The sequence below is a fragment of the Scleropages formosus genome, chromosome 13, assembly GCF_900964775.1.
Source record: "Scleropages formosus chromosome 13, fSclFor1.1, whole genome shotgun sequence".
Taxonomy (NCBI): domain Eukaryota; kingdom Metazoa; phylum Chordata; class Actinopteri; order Osteoglossiformes; family Osteoglossidae; genus Scleropages; species Scleropages formosus.
Genome location: NC_041818.1, coordinates 4,079,580 through 4,101,414, shown reverse-complemented (window position 1 = coordinate 4,101,414; position 21,835 = coordinate 4,079,580).

Genomic DNA, 21,835 nt, shown 5'->3' with positions numbered 1-21,835 from the left:
TGTTATTCAGCTGAGACTTCTGTTCTAGGAAACAATGTTGGATAACACGGTTTACAGTAGCTTTACATTTATAGAGAAAGGTATTTTAGTGTACCAATTCAGGGTACTTTGCTCAAAGGTACTGTGGCAGGAGTGGGATCTCAGATTTGAGGTTGGACCCTTGGTTGGGTTCCTTCCAGCAATTGTTTTAAATACCAAAGGCTGCCACCCTCATTCACTAGATTTTAGTGTTGAATCTCTGCTGATACGTAACAGGATTTTCTCACAAACTTTCCCACTTTGCTAAATTGAAAAGAAAGGTCCAGGAAACTAGTTTGTTAATTATCCTGTATTTTGTGTTCTCTTTTGCAACGGTGTCGTGTCCTCAGTCACTGCAAAAAAGAGGGGTTTTTGATAAACTTTTCAGAAACTGTAATAAATCTTTATTAGAGATTGGAAAGAAAATGGTGACAGTGATGTTTCAAATACTGAATTTGATGATATTACTCATGTTTCAGAACAATGTATATATATTGTATATAATGTGTATTGAATAAGGGGAGTGGGGGTGCGGGGGTGCGGGGGTGCGGTGGTGCAGTGGGTTGGACCGCAGTCCTGCTCTCCGGTAGGTCTGGGGTTCGAGTCCCGCTTGGGGTGCCTTGCGGCAGACTGGTGTCCCGTCCTGGGTGTGTCCCCTCCCCCTCCAGCCTTACGCCCTGTGTTGCCGGGTAGGCTCCGGTTCCCTGCGACCCTGTATGGGACGAGCGGTTCTGAAAATGTGTGTGTGTATTGAATATATATATATTTTTAATTTCTTCACAGACTAGGTTCACACTTACACAGGCACACACTAAGGACAATTTACAGTACCACTGCCAGTTTACCTGAATAGCAAGTCTTGCGAATGTGTGAGGAAACCAGAGACCCAAAGGAAACAAAGATGAGAGGAATGTGCAAACGCCAGACAAAATGAACCAGTTTCAAACATACACCTGTACAGCCTCAGTTCTAATGAGGCTGCAGTACTTTCCACTACACTACCATGCCTCCCTACTGCTGTGATGAAAACTATGTGCTTATATTTTTGTTCAATCTGATTGCTAATTAATTTGTGAAAAACAGTCATTTTAAAAGTTTATTTTCATAGGATCAGCCTTGTGAAACATTTTTATGTTTTTTCCCTAGACTTAAAAATCTTCTAAAAGGAGCAATTTCCGGAATTACTGACATCACTGACAACCTTTCCATCATATCTCTTAGGCAACAGCCTGACTCATTTGCAATGTTACCAGTATTTGCAATTTTAAACAAAGCATTTAATTTCTTTCACAAATAGCATTAAAGCTTGTTGGATCATTCTGAAAAGTACGGTCACTTCTTTGTTTAACAAGTAGAAAACACCAAAAACCTAACAGCTGTAAACTGTTTCTAACAGACTCATGGTGGTAGGAAAGCAATAATCCACTAAGTGAAACTGAGCCAAACTAGCCTTAATGTTATACTGTGAATATAAATAAAGTTTTAAAGTTTAATGATCCAAAACTGGTTGGAATTAATTGAATGACTCATTATTCATTCGAACAGATAAAATCTTTAAAGTTGTTATGAACCAAAGACTATTTTTGCCTGTTCTTATTTGGGAATCTTTTCACTATATTGAGAAATTAAATGCACCCATGGCTTACATAATGGGGTTATTTTTTCTGTGAAATCACCCTGTTAGGCAAAGTCCTGCTCTCATTGGATCAAATTACCATTACTTGTCATGGAAACAAACACACACAAAGACACATACTTGGTTCCCAGACAAGATATGTCAGCAGCAACTAAAATAACATCTGAAAAACATATGGGGGTGTGGGGGCACGGCAGGCTTGGCTGGGTCCTGCTGTCTGGTGGGTCTGGGGTTCGAGCCTTGCTTGGGTTGCCTTGTGATGGACTGGCGTGCTGTCCTGGGTGTGTCCCCTCCCCCTCTAGCCTTGCACCCTGTGTTGCCAGGTTGGGCTGTGGTTCGCCATGGCCCTGCTCGAGACAAGCAGTTTCAGACAGTGTGTGCAGAGAAGATACCTTTATGTATGACAATTATGGTATATATAATATTATATATATAAGGTATTTAGTTTTTTAATGTTATATTTTCATTCATTCATTCATTCATTATCATTAACCTCTTCTAAAATGAAGGGTTCTGAAGGTCCGGAGTGTATTTAAAAACATTGTTTAAATGTTAGTAATTTTTGCATTGTCCATATGTTTCTCTGTCTTCCTATAATATTTTGTTATCATTTGGTTCATTCATGTTTTGCCTTTCCATGACATTTTCATCTTGTCTCTGAATTCCCCACTCTTTTCCACATGAAGCATTATGTGGGACAGCCGAGGAGTGTTTGCTTTTTGGGTTGTAACTGTTGGTTCTGTCTCAACACTGACTGGTGTACAGTTTTCTACAGGCCTTGCTCTGTATCTCCTTGATGACATCTTCACATTTCCTGTCAAGGAAAGGACTGAAATTCTTCTTCTTATTATTATTATTATTATTATTATTATTATTATTATTTTACTTCTTTTTTTTCTTGACTTTAAAGGTGTATTTTATTTCATTCGTCTCTGGTGGGTTGAGGTGGGGAAGGGGGTTTTGTGACATATACAGCTCTATCAAATGTCCATTGCTCATTGTAAAGCACCAGCAATGAAAAAAAAAAAAAAATTATAGTAAAAAAATCCTGATCCTTAGATTTATATAGACTATTCAGGAAATGTAAAAATGCTAACTTTACATACTTTATGCTTTATGTTCATCCATGTATCCTGGCCACTTTTATGCTTAACCTTACAGTGATGTACACTGACTGTCCTGGGAGCACATATCCGAGGGCTTTGCAGTTGTGCTTATCTGTTCAGTCGTTAGGATTCCTGCTGTAGGCCACTGTGTGCACATTTACATTTACATTTACATTTATTCATTCATTTAGCAGACGCTTTTGTCCAAAGCGACGTACATCTCAGCAAAAGTACAATTTTTGCATTATATTGAGAGAAGGAGACATCGCTGCAGACATGAAAGTCTCAAGCAAACCTAGTTTGTTCCCTACCACTTGCTATACTGAGGTTCATCATTCAAGTAGGTGCATAAGACACAGCATAGGCAAATCTTGATACCCACACCATTTTTTTTTTTTTAATTAAACATTATAAGATACACAAATGAGCAGTACAATACCAGAGTAATGGCTGAATCTGGGGATGCTTCAGGAGTTACGATGCATGAACAATTACACCATAGATGAGCTGGAGAGATCTTGGGCGAAGTGAATCTGGAAAAGGTGGGTTTTCAGACCTTTCTTGAAAACAGACAGAGTTTCCGCAGTTCTGAGTGACAGGGGAAGGTCATTCCACCACAACGGACCCAGAACCGAGAACCTCCAAGCTTTGCCTTTCGTGCGCGGGACCACCAAGCGAGCAGAGATAGATGAGCGAAGGGTCCTGGCTGGAGTATATCTGTTGATCAAGTCCTGTAAATAGCTGGAAGCAGGTCTATTGATGCATTTGTACACAGTAATCAGGGTTTTGAATTTGATTCGGGCAGCTATAGGAAGCCAGTGCAGAGAGATGAGTAGAGGAGATACATGGGAGCGCTTTGGCAAATCAAACACAACTCGTGCAGCAGCATTCTGTAGAAACTGCAGAGGTTTGATGGCATTAGCAGGAAGGCCACACAGAAGAGAGCTGCAGTGGTCTAGACGGGAAGTCACTATGGCCTGGGCAAGTAGTTGGGCGGAGTCAGTAGTGAGGTAGGGACGGATCCTACGAATATTATGCAGGATGTATCTACAGGACTGGGTTGTGGCTTTGATATGTTGAGATAATGACAGACTTGCATCAATCGTTACTCCCAGACTCTTAGCAAAGGAACTAGGCGGAATGAGTGAGTTGTCCAGTTTGATAGAGAGGTTGTGACAGGAGGACAGGCCAGCTGGGAGGTAAAGAATTTCTGTTTTTGAGAGGTTGAGTTGGAGGTGGTGATCAGACATCCATGAAGAGATATCCGACAGGCAGGCAGCAACACGTGCGGAGATGTCTGACACACCAAGTGGAAAGGAGAGAAAGAGCTGGGTATCATCAGCATAGCAGTGGTATTTGAACCCATGGGAGACTATGACCGGACCGAGGGAGGAGGTGTAGATGAAGAAAAGAAGAGGACCCAATACCGAGCCCTGCGGAATACCGGTTGAGAGAGGCAGAGGAGAAAAACGAGAGCTCCGCCAGACCACTTGATAGGATCTGTCAGAGAGGTAGGACTCAAACCATCTTAGTGACGCACCTTTGATCCCAAGCTGGTTAAGAGAGGAGAGTAGAATCCGGTGATTTACAGTGTCGAATGCTGTAGACAGATCGAGGAGAATGAGGACTGAGGAAAGGGAGGCAGCTCTAGCAGCTTGGAGAGCGTCAGATACTTCTGGCGGTCTCAGTACAGTGACCAACTTTGAAACCAGACTGATAACCATCAAAGAGATGGTTCCGGGTGAGGAAATCGGACAGTTGATCACAGGCTGCCTACTCAAGGGTTTTGGACAGGAAGGAGAGGAGAGAGACCGGTCTGTAATTTTCAACCAAAATTGAGTAATCTGTCTTACATCACTTTCTCACTAGTTTGTGTGCAATTCCCATCTTCACAACAGCCATACTGCTGATGACAATATAGAGCACGTTTAAAGGGCATAAATTTATTATGAGCATGTTTCTACAGCATTAAAAAAACATGACACACTACAGAAAGAGCTTTAGAGATGTAACTGTTACTCAAAATACAGCTGTGAAAAGAGCTTTTATTCGAGTTATGTGTTTTATATAGTAATAATTATAAGTATTGAGTTGAGTGAATTTGAATTATAGCTACATAACTGTACACTAGCAAAACCACTCAGTTGGATTCAATTCGATTTATTTTTATACAGTGCTCTTCTCCCACAGTGACACAGTTCGTCTTTTGCACTTTATAAAGCTGACAACCTGTGTTTGTTTTACTATTTGTGTTCAAGAAAATTGCTTTGCACTGATTTTTGCAATTGGCTACCAGGTAAGGAAACTAATCTCCTTTCAATTAGATGTCTGAAATTGTGTAGTAATTAAAGCACTCCTGAAAACGTTTGCTTTTTTCTAATGTAACTGGATTGAAACAGAGATTATGCATTTTTGGATATGGCAAGGTTGTGTCTGTCAAGAAGTGTCCACCTTGGGAACTCAGTGTCTGACAAATTCTTGTCTTTTTTTTTTTTTTTCCTTGGATGGGGGGATGCTGCTAAACAGCAGGAGTCCGTTGTACTAAGTCCAGAATGTTATTTCTTCTCTTGTTAAAGGCTTAAGTGATACCCTGCTTCATTGCCAGGAGAATGAGGAAGAGAATTTTCTGAGCCATTGAAGCCTGTGATTGAAATTAAACAGTATGAAAAAGAGATTCTCCGTTACGGGGGTCTTGCCTCTGGGATCCTTTTCTGGCTGTGCAGGAGATATGACAGCTGCCTATACCTTACAACTCAGAATTTACCCTGTCAGAAACCCCGTAAACCAAACAAGCAACAAAGATAGATTTATTTGTATGCACAGAGGTCATGCTATTCCTCCACGAGACAGCTTTGGTATTACTGTTTCTTTTTTGTTTGTTTCATTTCCATTGCCATTTTTTCCTAGTAAAAAGCTGCTTAGGCATGTTTTTATTTCTGCAGCATCAGTAAATTTAATTTGTTATCATGTGAACACAGCATGTTGCACTGAAGTGATTTATGTCACTCTGCCACATTCTATTTTTCACATAGACAACTATAGCCTGCCACTAATAGCTAAATTGCAGCAGTTCCTAGTTTCTGGAAACCATATACAAATGAAACAAAGCCTTTAGGAGTTAGCTCTCTGCCTCAGTTGGACAAACGGGAAGGAATGCTTTCATTTGCGATAACCTCATTGTGACTGTTAGCTGACAATGTAATTCAATTGCCCAGTGCACTCTGGTAAAAACATTTTCTTAGTGCAAATGCCCATAAAAATCAAAGTGTACCTCTCTGTAGCATAGAAGAGAAGCAGAGTAAATTATATTCTCACACACACACACACACACACACACACACACTTTCAGAACCGTTTGTCCCATATAGGGTCGCGGGGAACCGGAGCCTACCCGGTAACACAGGGCGTAAGGCCGGAGAGGGAGGGGACACACCCAGGACGGGACACCAGTCCGTCGCAAGGCACCCCAAGCAGGACTCGAACCCCAGACCCACCAGAGAGCAGGACCGTGGTCCAACCCACTGTGCCACCACACCCCCCCACACATTATATTTGTAGGAATATGCATATAAAATGTATATACGCTATTAAATATGGGGCAATTTAAATAGACACATAAAATGATTTAGTACAATATACTGAATATGGTGCACTTAGTTGTAAATGCTAATTTTACTCTTTAAGTTAGGCTAAAAGGCATTTTTATACCATTAAAACTAAATACCTGGTAAAATAATATATTTTATTTCTTTGCGAAAAACTACATAAACTGTATAAATTGTATGAATATTCTTGTAGATTTTTGTTAATTTCATGTTATTTTACTGTGTAGCTACATCAGTACTCGGACAATAAATTCACACTTTGCCATCACTGTTGCCTGGGCACTTGGTACTCTGGGCTTGAGCAAATTAGTTTAAGAAGTGCACTGCCCAAATGGGGAAAGATTTACAGTACAAATGGTAAACTTTTTTCAGCTCTTCCCAATTAAATTGCAATTTGCGGAAAGAAATTGCGCGGCTACATGAAGAGTTGTACACTTTCTTTTCTTGAGCATGTTCCAGTTTTTCCTTCCAAGCAACATGTCTATTCTAGGTTAGATTGAGACCGCCTGGAAAGAGATATGCATCTCTGTCCTAGGTTTCTTTTTCCACAAACCTCAATAAACCCGCAATTCAGACAGAAGTATAAGACACAGATATAATAACTCAAACAAGATGAAACTTAAGAGTCCGTGAGCCACATTTCACCTCTTAAGTCAAGGTCTGCCACTGGGCTTTAGAATATTCTTATCTATGCCATTTTGGTCTTTATATTCAGCCACCTGGGTCCTCAATTCATTCCTTAGACCTTCATTCTTTTTTTTTTTTTAAAAAAAAGTTCTCACCATCTGTGTCCATGGGGACTCCATTTATGGTTTAAATAAAAACCTTCTCAGCTGGCATTTTCTTAAACTTGCACCTCTCTTCATTACCCACTTTTTTCACTCTCCCTTACTTAATAGAAGTGGTTTGAATTTTTGCTGCACTAGTCCATTTCTGTCACTGTGTATTGAACAGTATCTTTATCTCCCTACTCTCCATCAGTCCGGTGCCTTCCCAGCACATCCACTACTTGAAGCTCCTACTACGTCTTTATTTTTCCCTATGTCTCTGTCCTCTAAGATCTTCTTACTATCAATGTTTTTTTTTTTTTTTTTGTATGTTCATTTGTCTAATCCTGCCACTTATTTTTTCCTCTGAGTTCTGCAACTTCTTATTTTTCCCTTGCCCTGAGAAACTTATGCTCTATTCTACTGAGTATCATACGTAATTAAACGTGTAATTTATGTGTGACGGTGCACCTTTCTCTTGCCTGCATTAATTTACTTAGTGGTGTATGTTTCATTGATACCACAAAATCAATATACATAAAACTGATCTTGATCCAAATAAATCACAATTATGCTAAATAAAAACATCTTTTATAACCCTTCTTATTCCACATTACAATTATACAAAAATAGATTAAACTAATCAACTTAGATATATTGTATTTAAAAGGAGAGATTTAAAATGTATAGTTAAAGTACTGCTGACTTTTATAATGCAACCAAAATCTCTTTCCCCCCCCCTTTCTAAGATGGTTCCAGAATTATACATTTATCCCAGCAATACATCAAGTGCTGAAATTGTAGATTTAATATTATAGTGGATGAGATATGGATTATCCATATTATTCAATTCAATTTATTTTTATAGAGCGCTCTTGTCACGCAGTAACACAGAGTGCTTGAACACAGGCATAGAAACAAATTAATCAATATTATCAATAACTGCTTGTTCAATGGAAAAATCACTTAGTCTAGAACATATCCTGGAAGCACAGGGTATGAGCCAGGGAATTGTCCAGGAGGGAACTATTCCTAACCCATTGCAGAATAATAATAGTTGAGCAAATGCATCAATATGAACATACTAAAGGCAATTCAGAGTAATCAATCAGTTCCTCTGAAATATGCATCTTTGGAAACCAGAGTACCTTAAAGAAAACCACGCAGACAGAGGGAGAACATGCAAACAGAGACTAAACCTGCATCTGTACCACAAGGTAAGTTACACATTCAATTATTGGAAAAAGTGCTGGAAAAAAAATAAATCAGGTAACAGTCTTCTGGGCTTCTGGTTTGCTGTGAAGGCAGTGTTGTAAGAATGAAGGGAAGATTGCCTGACACACAAACAAATATACCTTTTACATGTGATGATGATGACCAACCTCCGTGATGGATGAAGCATACCTTGCTGAACTGGGAAATCCAGGTACTATATAGCAACAATGTCATTATTACTAGTAATCTGATTAAGAATTACAAAGATGGGGATCTAAGATGCCATTTAGCAACAATCATTATTACTTGTTACACACTGGCTTACAATTGTTACTTTCTAGAATCCCCAGGAGGGACAGGCAGCCACTGGCACTTGGACCCCCAGAGTGTTTTTCCTCTTTCAACTTTCAGTTGGGAGTTTTTGTTCCTTTTCTCCATGGCCAGTAGAGATACTTCAATTCAAATCATTTTTATAGAGCACTCTTCTCACGCAGTGATACAGAGTGCTTTAACACAGGCATAAGGCAAGAAAAACAAATACAAACAAGGAAGACAGTCAAATAATGGCTACCATAATGAAATACATCTTATAGAGCTGTAAGTATGCCTACTGGCCACCATCTGGTTCCACATCTGTATGTGCTCTGGAGCGTCCTTTTATGTGGTCGCTCCCTGATCTGCCGCAGGTGTCCCTCGTTGCACTGAGGGTGGGCATGACAATCAGAAATAGCCTCGCTTAAAGGGATAATATTAACATGATGGAAATCTACGCCGTAGGTTATGACGAGATCGAGCGTATGGTTACGGGAATGAGTAGGACCGGTAACAACTTGAGTAAAACTGACGGAGTTTAAGAGAGACGTAAAACTATTAGCGAGAGTATCCGATGATACGTCCATATGAATATTGAAATCATCCATCAGGATAATTTTGTCATGAATAATGACTAAATCGGTTATGAAGTTGCTAAATTCCTCGAGAAAAGAGGAGTACAGTCCAGGTGGACGGTAGACAAGGAATATAATTATAATGTAACATCACTGAGGGGAGTAAATGTAAATAGTTGGCATTAGTGTTTATGTGTGTGTACATAGTTGTGTGTGGTTTCTGATTGGTTGTTGTTCTATTTATGTTCAGTGTTTGAGAGTGGGATTCTGGGGAGTCCCGGGGGGAACCCCTTAACCATAGGGTGCAGCAGGGGGGCTGGGAGTGACCCAGGGGGATTTTGAGGTGTTCTGTGTCTTGTACTGTCTGAAGCATCTTTGTTAAGACTGCTTTTGGGGACATGTACAGTTTCAATAAAGAGCATGTTCCTTTTACCCTGTCTGTTGAGCCTGTTTCTAGTAGCTCCATAGAGGGATGCTACAATAATATGGGGTTTTGATTTACAATCTAGTTCTAGAACTTCAAATAAGGTGATATTATCATGATTTCTCTGTGTTATTTGTAATTTATTATTGAAAAGAACACTGACTCCATCTCCATGACATACAGAATAAGATTTATGGAAATAATCATATCCGTCTGGAGCGGCTTCTATTAGTAGAATCGTATCGGACTCACCGAGCCAGGTTTTGGTAAGAAAGAAAAGTTCGGACTTATAATTTAATATTAAGTCGTTTATTATGACAGCTTTACTTGTTAGTGACCGAATATTTAACAGACAGTATTTTATATTACAGTTTGGCCTCGGTGGTAACTTGACAGTGTTTGTTTTAATGTACACTCCTCAAAAAAATTAAAGGAACACTTTTGATCTGGTCAGTTAAGTAGCAGAGGGGGTTGTTAATCAATTTCAGCTGCTTTGGTGTTAATGAAATTAACAACAGGTGCACTAGAGGGGCAACAATGAGATGACCCCCAAAACAGGAATGGTTTTACAGGTGGAGGCCACTGACATTTTTCCCCTCCTCATCTTTTCTGACTGTTTTTCACTAGTTTTGCATTTGGCTAGGGTCAGTGTTACTACTGATAGTATGAGGCGATACCTGGACCCTACAGAGGTTGCACAGGCAGTCCAACTTCTCCAGGATGGCACATCAATACGTGCCATTGCTAGAAGGTTTGCTGTGTCTCCCAGCACAGTCTCAAGAGCATGGAGGAGATTCCAGGAGACAGGCAGTTACTCTAGGAGAGCTGGACAGGGCCGTAGAAGGTCCTTAACCCATCAGCAGGACCGGTATCTGCTCCTTTGTGCAAGGAGGAACAGGAGAAGCACTGCCAGAGCCCTACAAAATGACCTCTAGCAGGCCACTGGTGTGAATGTCTCTGACCAAACAATCAGAAACAGACTTCATGAGGGTGGCCTGAGGGCCCAACATCCTCTAGGGGGCCCTGTGCTCACTGCCCGGCACCATGGAGCTCGATTGGCATTTGCTATAGAACACCAGAATTGGCAGGTCCGCCACTGGCGCCTTGTGCTTTTCACAAATGAGAGCAGGTTCACCCTGAGCATATGTGACAGATGTGAAAGGGTCTGGAGAAGCCGTGGAGAACGTTATGCTGCCTGTAACATCGTTCAGCATGACCGGTTTAGTGGTGGGTCAGTGATGGTCTGGGGAGGCATATCCATGGAGGGACACAAATCTCTACAGGCTAGACAATGGCACCCTGACTGCCATTAGGTATCGGGATGAAATCCTTGGACCCATTGTCAGACCCTACGCTGGTGCAGTGGGTCCTGGGTTCCTCCTGGTGCACGACAATGCCCGGCCTCATGTGGCGAGAGTATGCAGGCAGTTCCTGGAGGATGAAGGAATTGATATCATTGAATGGCCCCCATGCTCGCCTGACCTAAATCCAATAGAACACCTCTGGGACGTTATGTTTCGGTCCATCCGACGCCGCCAGGTTGCACCTCAGAATGTCCAGGAGCTCAGTGATGCCCTTGTCTAGATCTGGGAGGGAATACCCCAGGACACCATCCGTCGTCTCATTAGAAGCATGCCCCGACGTTGTCAGGCATGCATACAAGCACGTGGGGGTCATACAAACTACTGAGTACCATTGTGAGTTGCTTCAATGAAATTTCAGCAAAATGGACTAGCCTGCCGCATCATTTCTTCACTTTGATTTTCGGGGTGTCCTTGAATTCAGCCCTCTGTAGGTTGATAATTTTCATTTCCATCAAACGATGTGGCATCCTTTTGTTCCTAACACATTACCCAGTCCATATCAGTATAGATATCAAGCATGATTTTTTTTTCCCCATTGAAATCTGATGTGTTTTCAAAGTGTTCCTTTAATTTTTTTTGATCAGTGTACTTTAGGTTTTTGGTGCAAGTGCTCCTATCACTAAGTCTAGGTAAACTGTAAACATCATGGCCTTATAATAGTTTGTATGTTTTGGCTGCACTTTTATGTTTCTTTTTAAAGTTTTGAGGTCCACGCTGGACACGGTACAAAAACCCCATCACATGAGAAATGACTACTGATATCAGAAAGAGTAACAGACCTATCAATACACACAGTTACTAAAGGAGATGACCCATGCATGAGTCAGTCCTGCAACTTGCAGACCAAGTTCTGAGATAGAACAAACGAACCACTCCAGTTGAGGTGTACACCATCACAAATGAAAAACCTGGGCCTTTCCCAGAAGGCATCCCAGTTATTAACAAATGATATACGATTAGAGCGGCACCATGTCTCCAACCACGTGTTAAAGGAACCCAGTCTACTGTACACTATGTCCCCATGAAGAGTCTAGGTAAAGGACCAGACGCTATTAGATTATGACATTTCCTTCTACCCTTATTACACATAGAAATAATGCCCCCCGTTTAAGAAATCATTTATCAAAAACGTAAATATCTATATATATTTTAGTAGAAATGCATACTTCAGGGTAGGGGGTGTGGTGGCACGGTGGCGCGGTGGCGCAGTGGGTTAGACCACAGTCCTGCTTTCCGGTGGGTCTGGGGTTTGAGTCCCGCTTGGGGTGCCTTGCGGTGGATTGGTGTCCCGTCCTGGGTGTGTCCCCTTCCTCCTCTGGCCTTATGCCCTGTGTTGCCGGGTAGGCTCTGCAACCTTGTATGGGACAAGTGGTTCTGAAAATATGTGTGTGTGTGTGTGTGTACTTCAGTTCTGGGGGCCTAAGTTGTCTACCTCCTCTTTAGATCTGTGATTGCCTCTTCTGGTGTGTTGTTGTAATGCTGACAATACTAACCTTTTCTTCTGTTTTCCTGCTGCCACAGATGTACAGCCATGCCTCGTGGACATTTCTGCTTGGATGACTGATTACCGTCTACAGTTTGGTTTTTCCAAGACTGAGATCCTCCATCTCCCAACGGGTCCATCCACCTGTCAGGAGCTCCCTGTCAAACTGGACAACTCGCTCATTTAATCCACTTAATTATATGTGAGTAACAATCAACTCAAGTCTCTGCTTCACTGAGCACACTGAAGCCATAATCTAATTCCGAAGATTGCGCCTGAGTAACATTGAGAGAATCTGCCCATATCTCACAACACACTGTTCATAGATCCTGGTCCAGGCCATGGAGACACCCATCCTGGACTACTGCACAATGCCTCTACCTGGATTTCTATGCTCCATCATTAATGAATGGGTTGTGTTTCAGCGGCCAAAATGATTCCATGTGTCTCCCCTCCTCACCTTCATGTAGCTGCCCATATCAACTTAAAAAAATGGACAGTCAAAGAATTTGCACACCAATACTTACAGGACCTGATCACCCCATTAAGCAAAACACTTTAGTCCTCCTCTTTTGGTGTCTTGGTGGTCCTACTCATAGGAGGTTCAAAATTGAAAGTCCACACCGTTTATCATTTGGCTCCAATGTGGTGCAGTGAGCTCCCTCTCTCCCTTAGAACTTCTGAATGCCTCTCAGCATTAAGGATGGATCCAAAAACACATTTATTTTTGAGCCACGTCTGTCATGTTTTCCTAACAGCTTCATAAATGAATATCATACTGTCTAAAATCATCACCGTTGCATATCCTTTTAGACCCAATTCTACATGCAGCGACTCATGTAAAAAGTGCTCCTAAAATAGTGGTAGTAGACAAACTGTCTGTGCTGTACGCTTGTATTTTTTTCTCTTTGTTATTACTGTGAGCTGCATGCCAAAATATAAAATGCCTATGTGGCACGGTTATTTTCCATAGAGCAGCAAAAGATTCTAAAAGGCCTTTAGTACCTTTTGTTTTGAAAATATACTGATAAGTGTATTAAAAATGTTATAGAGACATGCCAGGGGTAAGGTGCAATCACACTGGACACATGCAGGATACACAGGTGCATTAACATCAGTGCAGCTGTATGTCCCTTTTTCAATTATTTGCATATGTCTATGACAGACAACACCAAATGAAACCCTGCAGAACTGAAATAAAACTTTTTTAAGCTTTATTGAGTGTAACAGCTGAAAACTCCAAAGAACCTCAAACTGTAGAAAATCAATTCCAACAGTGCTTTGACAATCTGGTGTGTGGTTCTTCAGCTCTTTGCCTGGTGGGAAATGCACTTTGATTATTCTGAATTGGGGGGGTGCGGTGGCGCAGTGGGTTGGACCACAGTCCTGCTCTCTGGTGGGTCTGGGGTTCGAGTCCTGCTTGGGGTGCCTTGCGACGGACTGGTGTCCCGTCCTGGGTGTGTCCCCTCCCCCTCCGGCCTTATGCCCTGGGTTACTGGGTAGGCTCCGGTTCTCCGCGACCCGTATGGGACAAGTGGTTCTGAAAGTGTGTGTGTGTACTCTGAATTGTACTTCCCTTTGGAGGAAAAAAAGCACCTGCTAATTGAAGAGAAGAAAAAAACTGTAAACATACTGTAAATTAGTTTAAAAGCATGAAAAATGTGTAGTTTGCTGATAAGGCAGAAGAGAAGATCCCCTACTGTTACTGTACCTTAAAACAGAACTTTGATCCTAATGACACTGAATACTTGCAGTTCACCTTTTTGGTTAGTATACAGTATGTCACTTTAAGTAAGATCAGTATCACTTCCTTGGTGGTAGTAAAGACTGTTCTAAATACAGAATACTTTTGTCAGTTCCAAACCTGGACATTCATACATCAATAAAGAATAAAGAGCAGAGAACTGAAGGATGAGACACATAACATTGCAACCAAATTGTTAAACTGAATAATACTCTATGTGCTGATTTTATCTCATAACAGAAATGTTGTCTGACATTTTGATTTAAAACACATATGATGAAACATGCTGCTTTGACATAGTTTAACCCATTCAGTATTTTGCTTGACATCTCAGTAGTGCTCCGTGAGCTCACAACTGATATCTATAGTTTGAAATTGGAAGTTCTGGGTAAGTAAGGCAGTTTTTTTTTTTGTTGCTTAAACAGTCAACTAATCATGTAATTGTGACTTCCTCTCTGCAGTAAAGTACACTGACATTTCTTTATACAGAACTTCAACTCTCAGTTATCTCACTTATCCAAGCCACTGACTACATTACTTCATTTAGCAGACACTTTTCTCCAAAGCACCATCCAGTGAACACACACACGCATGCAGCTGCTTGTCCCATACGGGGTCACAGGGAGCCACACCCCAAGCGGGACTTGAACCCCAGACCCACTAGAGAGCAGGACCCGGTCCGGCCCACTGCACCACCACACCCCCCCCCCCCCCCCCAGTGAACACTATGTAATGTTATCATCCCACACCTTATTCACCAAGGTGACTTATACTGCTAGATACACTACTTACAAGGGGTCACTCATCCATGCAGCAGTGGAACACACTCTCACTGTTACCCACACACTATGAGTGAACTTGAACACCATGTCTTTGGACTATGGGAGGAAGCCCTCACAGAAACAGAGATAACATGAAAACTCCACACAGACTGAGCAGGGATCAAACCCATGTATTCTCACACCACGCAGATGCTGTGAGACAGCGGCGATACTCACTGTGCCACCCATTTATTAGTTGCACTTATTGTTAATTGGCCCTGATTTTTATTTATCCGATCTGCAACATTTAGTCCACCACAATAAACAGAAACTACATTTGAAAATTGAACCAAGTGGCTGTGTGAGACTGAATGCATTGTGAGAACCACATATCCATGCTGTCAAATGCTTTCTAACACTCTGCAGTACACAGGTGATTGTGTTTGCTGACTACATTTGCATCTTTTGTTTTGCACCATTGTGTTTTAATTTTCTAATTATTAATTTATTTAAATATTACATACAGTATTTTTTTTTATTCACACATTATAACAGGACGTTTACTTTATGAATTTGTTAAATTTTGTTACTTAAATTTATTCTATTCAGGATTCTTAGTATAGTGTCACTCCTCCAGATGACTAAACCTGAAAGATCCACCCAATACACCTGGATACAGTTGAGGAAGGAGGAATAAAAGAGCAAATAATTTCAGGAATATTTCAAAATGTCTGAGAGACATAATGTGTCTTCTTGCACTTTTTCCATGTCTGTGACTGCTGAATAATTACATAATCAACCTTGGCTTGGACCCTTAAGCCACATTTTTGGTGTGCCTGTCCTGCTCCACTCATGGTCCTTTTTTAAAATGCCCTATGCAGTACTTTGTTCTGTTTCTCCTATCACACCTGCACTTCACTTCCTAATTTACTCGGTGCAGGTTCACACCCCTATGTCTGTATAGGGACGTTATAAATAATGCACGTCTGTGTGACCACCAGACGAGATAAGATGTAATAATAATGGGAAAATATTTACTTACACACTTATTTTATTCGTACACATATTAATTTTGTGCACAACCACTTCAGCTTCTTTTCAGTATTGTAAATGAACACATTTTTTAATGTAAACCAAATCATATATTTGAAGGTTCCTAATCTGCCGAATAGGGAAAACTGGTTATGCAGCGACCAATGAAACCACTTTTGTCTTTTCCTGTTAGAATTTTAAACCTCATTCCTCCAGAAGTGTGACCTTAATCATGAGCAAAATTCCAAAGGTCATGACATTAATAACTTCCATATCAAACATTCAGTTAGAAATTGCTGGGAATTTCAACAAAGCAGTATTTTTCAGCCAACTTAATGGCTTTAGCAAAACATGTAGAAGTTGTCTGAATGGAAAAGCAGAGCTAACTCTTGTCCCCCATATACACAGTCTGCTTTGAGTGAATGGAAAGATACAAAAAAGCTTGCCAGATGAGTGGACACAGGTTCAAGAAACATGTACATAGATATAACACCTGGCAAATGTTAGGGTTACAGCTGATAAATGTATGAAACTTCATAATCAGAAAAGTCAGGATATTTATTTAATGTGTATGCAAATACAGGAAAAATTTATATATACACATACATTTTCAGAACCGCTTATCCCACACAGGGAACCGGAGCCTACCCAGTAACACAGGGCGTAAGGCCAGAGAGGGAGGGGACACATCCAGGACGGGACGCCAGTCCGCCGCAAGGCACCCCAAGCGGGACTCGAACCCCAGACCCACCGGAAAGCAGGACTGTGGTCCAACCCACTGCGCCACCACACCCCCTAAATTTATATATATTTCCAAGTTAAATAGACAATTATGGTATTTATTTCTTCTGAACTCTGTAAAATCCAATCCTTTGTTGTACAATAATGTAAACAAAAAATTATAAGAACTATTAAACTATTCCTTATGAAAATAAATATTGAATAACATATGCTTTTTTTATTAGAGAGCTACCAACAGCAGTCATACATAGTGCAAGTTCCTTTTGTCAGCAGCTGCATATAGTGAATGGAAAACAGTTGACAATAACAAATATACAATAATAGCTTCATAAATATATATACATTTATAAACAGATACACATATACAGAAATACTGTTTAATAAGAAATAATTAAGTGAAATAATGAGAAGTAATACTTTACAGATGACTCTTTGTGCTTTGGAGACAATGATAAGGCATTCTAAAGCCTTAACATATTTATTTGCATTAAATTATTCTGCAGATGTTATCCATCAGACAGCTGTTTGCTTTAATTTCCCTTACACAAACTCTTCTCCTCCTCACACACGGGTATACACACCCTCCATTTTTTCTTGTTGCTATCACATTTACTGCACACAGGCTGACTTTGCTGAGATTTTGTATCTTCTTATACAAAGGTTTTTGAAGAAGAATGAACTAATTTAAAATAATGAATATACTAAAGAATGGTTTTAAACAATGGCAAGGCATCAAAAAATTTTTCCATGTTCATGAAGGCTGCAATGTATTTTTTTTTTCTCTGAAAACAGGGACTTTGGATAGAAGAATGCCAGGAAAAAATAAATCCTCTTTTTATCTCTTGTTCTGAAGTATTTCTAATGCATGGCTAGGATTTCAACAGAAACCTTGCAGATGTCCCCGCTTTTAAGAAAATTGAGACACAAATCAAACTTGAAATCAAAGGGCCTGTATTCCAGTTTTCCGCTTTGCCTTCTTGGAGTGCCTTTATATTTCTCCGTAAAAAGCCTTCATAAACATCACCCTACCGGATGGACATTGTTCTCATACCCCCTTGTATCACTCATCAAGGGCTGGCATACACTTCTTCTAGTTGCCTGTGACAGCCTAGGTCTTTTCCCAACATATCTCATTGAATTTCAAAAAGACGGCAGCAATACAGACACTATCTCAGAACTCCTACAAAAAATCCAGCTGTCAGATGCCCAAATATTTACCTGATTTTAATCCCCCACCCCTACCCCATTGCAATTCTTGCTTTTATTGGAAAAATAATCTTTCATCTATGGTGATGCTCTTCCACAAGTATATCTTTGGAGAAAGGTCTGTCAAGTTTTTTTTTTCTTACACCAGCTGTTATAGAAACTCAAAGACACATGTCCTGTTTTCTATGGCATTTCATTCCTTTAACCCAATATTTTCATATGAATTAGGGTTTGAAAAATGTACCCTTTCTCTTCTGTTCTAAAAGACATGCTTTACCGTAAGTATGGTCTACCACCAAATTTCCTTATCAAATGTATCCGTGTAACGTGTATGATTTGAGCCTAAATGTATTTGCCAGATTCATTGCACTGTGTGAAATTTAAATAATTTTACTTCACTTTAACAGACAGTGGTGCGGTGGTGGAGTGGGTTGGACTGGGTCCTGCTCTCTGGTGGGTTTGGGGTTTGAGTCCCGCTTGGGGTGCCTTGGGGCGGACTGGCGTCCCGTGTGTCCCCTCCCCCTCCGGCCTTACTCCCTGTGTTGCTGGGTAGGCTCCAGTTCCCCACGACCCCATCTGGGATAAGCGGTTCAGAAAATGTGTGTGTACTTCACTTTATTTGTGCTCTGTGGGGCACCTAAAATCTGTTGGCTGAAAAGCTCCCATAATTTGTTTTCAGTTACACTAATACATTTGTGATTCATTGTGTCACTTCTTTTCCACATTCATCCACCCTGTCCAAAACGACACATAAATACATTGATCTTTCAGTTTCAGCAGGAAGATGTAAAAACATCTTGAATTTGGATACGGACCAATGCCTCCTTATCTTATTTAATCAGCGTTTGCTGGTTTTCCGACCTTATGAACACACTGTCATAAGCTTGCTTCTTTGACCTGTTTCAGTCTTTCCACTGACCTGCCATAAATTTCAGATTTACTAATTTTCAGTTTAAGTGTTTAGCAGTAAAACTAAGGGACTAAACCTAAAGGCTTTAAGCACAGGACACTCAGCGGTATGCTGTTTTACACATACAAGCCAATAAAAACATAAATTTAGAACAGCAGATAATATTTGTCAAAATATGCTAAATGAGAATGATTTCCTCATATATTTTGCATATAGTATATCATACAATAGGGGGGCACAGGCATGCGGGGCATGGGGGTGCGGGGATGCTGGGGCCTTGCTGTGTGGCGGGTCTGAAGGACCCTGCAGAAGAAGGACCTGGCAACCCACCTCTGTTCCTCCCTTGACTTGTCTCGGAAACCATGCAAGTGGTCACTATGGGTCTGCTCCGACTCGGCACCTTGCATGCGTATCATATAATACCAACAACTTAATATCAAATTTTGCAGATATGTTACCGTTGTTGAACATAATTTCTAGAGATGTGTCAGTCTACAAATTGAAGATTATATCTTTCTAAAGAAAAACATTTAGAAAGCACAGTGCGACATGGTGGCACAGCAAGTAGCACTGCTGTCTCACAGCGCCTGGGTGGTGCAAGAGAATGTGGGTTTGCTCAGTCTGTGTGGAGTTTGCATGTTCTCCCTGTGTCTGCATGGGTTTCCTCCGGGTGCTCCGGTTTCCTCCCACAGTCCAAAGACGTGCTGTTCAGGTTCCCCCATAGTGTGTGAGTGTCACAGAGTGAGTGTGTTCCACTCATGCATGGATGAGTAACCCTTTGTAAGTAGCGTATCTAGCAGTGTAGCCACCTTGGTGAATAAGGTGTGGGCTAGTAACACTACATAGTATCCGTTGTAAGTCGTTTTGGACAAAAGCATCTGCTAAGTGAATAAATGTAAATGTAAAAATTTTACCCCTCCTTGAACCACCACCTTACCGTGGTGGAAAGGTTTGAGTGCCTGAATGATTTCAGGAGTTATGCTGCCTGGGGCTATATGCCCCTGGTAGGGTCTCCCATGGCAAACAGGTCCTGGATGACAGATGAGACAAAGTGCAGTTCAAAAGCCCCTTATGATGACAATTAAACCAAGGCTTTCGTTTACCCCGCCTGGTATGGGGCCACCGGGGCCCCACCCTGGAGCCAGGTTTATGACCACGGGGCCTGGTCGGGCTCAGCCCGAAGCCATGACGTAGAGCCGGAGAGACCGTAAGGGGCCGGTGCGTTGTGATTTGGGCAGTGGTCAGGGCCGAGTGCCCGGCCGACCCAAACCTCGGGCGCCAACTCTGGTTTTTTGGACTTGGAATGTCACCTCACTGGCGGGGAAGGAGCCTGAGCTGGTGCAGGAGGTTGAGAGATACCGTCTAGATATAGTCGGGCTCACTTCCACTCACAGCTTGGGTTCTGGAACCACTCTTCTCGATCAAGGGTGGACTCTCCACTATTCTGGCGTTGCCCAAGTTGACAGACGGCGGGCAGGTGTGGGCTTGTTAATAGCCCCCCAGTTCAGCCGCCATGTGTTGGAGTCTACCCCGGTGAATGAGAGAGTCATCTCCCTGCGCTTTCGGGTCAGGGAACGGTCTCTCATTGTCGTTTGTGCTTATGCGCCTAGCGGCAGTGTAGAGTACCCGGCCTTTTTAGAGTCCCTGGGGGGCGTGCTGGAAAGCGCTCCCACTGGGGACTCTGTCGTTCTACTGGGGTACTTTAACGCCCACGTGGGCAGTGATAGTGACACCTAGAGGGGTGTGATTGGGAGGAACGGCCTCCCTGATCTGAACCCGAGTGGTGAGTTGTTATTGGATTTCTGTGCTAGTCACGGTTTGTCCATAACAAACACCATGTTCATGCATAAGGGTGTCCATCAGTGCACTTGGCACCAGGACACCCTAGGTCGGAGGTCGATGATCGACTTTGTAATCGTTTCTTCTGACCTTCGACCATATGTTTTGGATACTCGGGTGAAGAGAGGGGCTGAGCTGTCAACTGATCACCACCTGGTGGTGAGTTGGATTCGATGGCGGGGGAAAAAGCTGAACAGACCTGGCAGGCCCAAACGCATAGTGAGGGTCTGTTGGGAACGTTTGGCGGAGGTCCCTGTCAGAGAGGTCTTCAACTCCCACTTCCAACAGAGCTTCAACCAGGTCCCAAGGGAGGTGGGGATATTGAGTCCGAATGGACTATGTTCCACGCCTCCATTGTCGGGGCGGCGGTTCGGAGCTGCGGCCATAAAGTCTCCGGTGCCTGTCGCAGCGGCAATCCCCGAACACGGTGGTGGACACCGGAAGTAAGGGATGCCGCCAAGCTGAAGAAGGAGTTCTATCAGGCCTGGCTGGCTCATGGGACTCCTGAAGCAGCTCACGGGTACCGGCGGGCCAGACGGAACGCGGTTCTGGGAGTCGCCGCGGCAAAAACTCGGGCTTGGGAGGAGTTCGGTGAGGCCATGGAGGAAGACTTTTGGTCAACCTCAAAGAGATTCTGGCAAACCGTTCGGTGACTCAAAAGGGGCAAGCGGTGTTCCACCAACACTGTTTACAGTGGAAGTGGTGCGCTGCTGACCTCAACTGAGGATGTCCTCGGGCAGTGGAAGGAGTAATTTGAGGATCTCAATCCCTCCGACACGCCTTCCGTAGAGGAAGCTGAGGCTGGGGACTCGGAGGGGGACTCGTCCATTACCCTGGCTGAAGTTGCTGAGGTAGTCAAAAAACTCCTCGGTGGCAAGGCTCCGGGGGTGGATGAGATCCGCCCCGAGTTTCTCAAGTCTCTGGATGTTGTGGGGCTGTCTTGGCTGACACGCCTCTGCAGCATTGCGTGGAGCTTGGGAACGGTGCCTCTGGACTGGCAGACTGGGGTGGTGGCCCCTCTTTTTAAGAAGGGGGACCAGACATTATGCTCCAACTATATGGGATCACACTCCTTAGCCTCCCTGGGAAAGTCTATG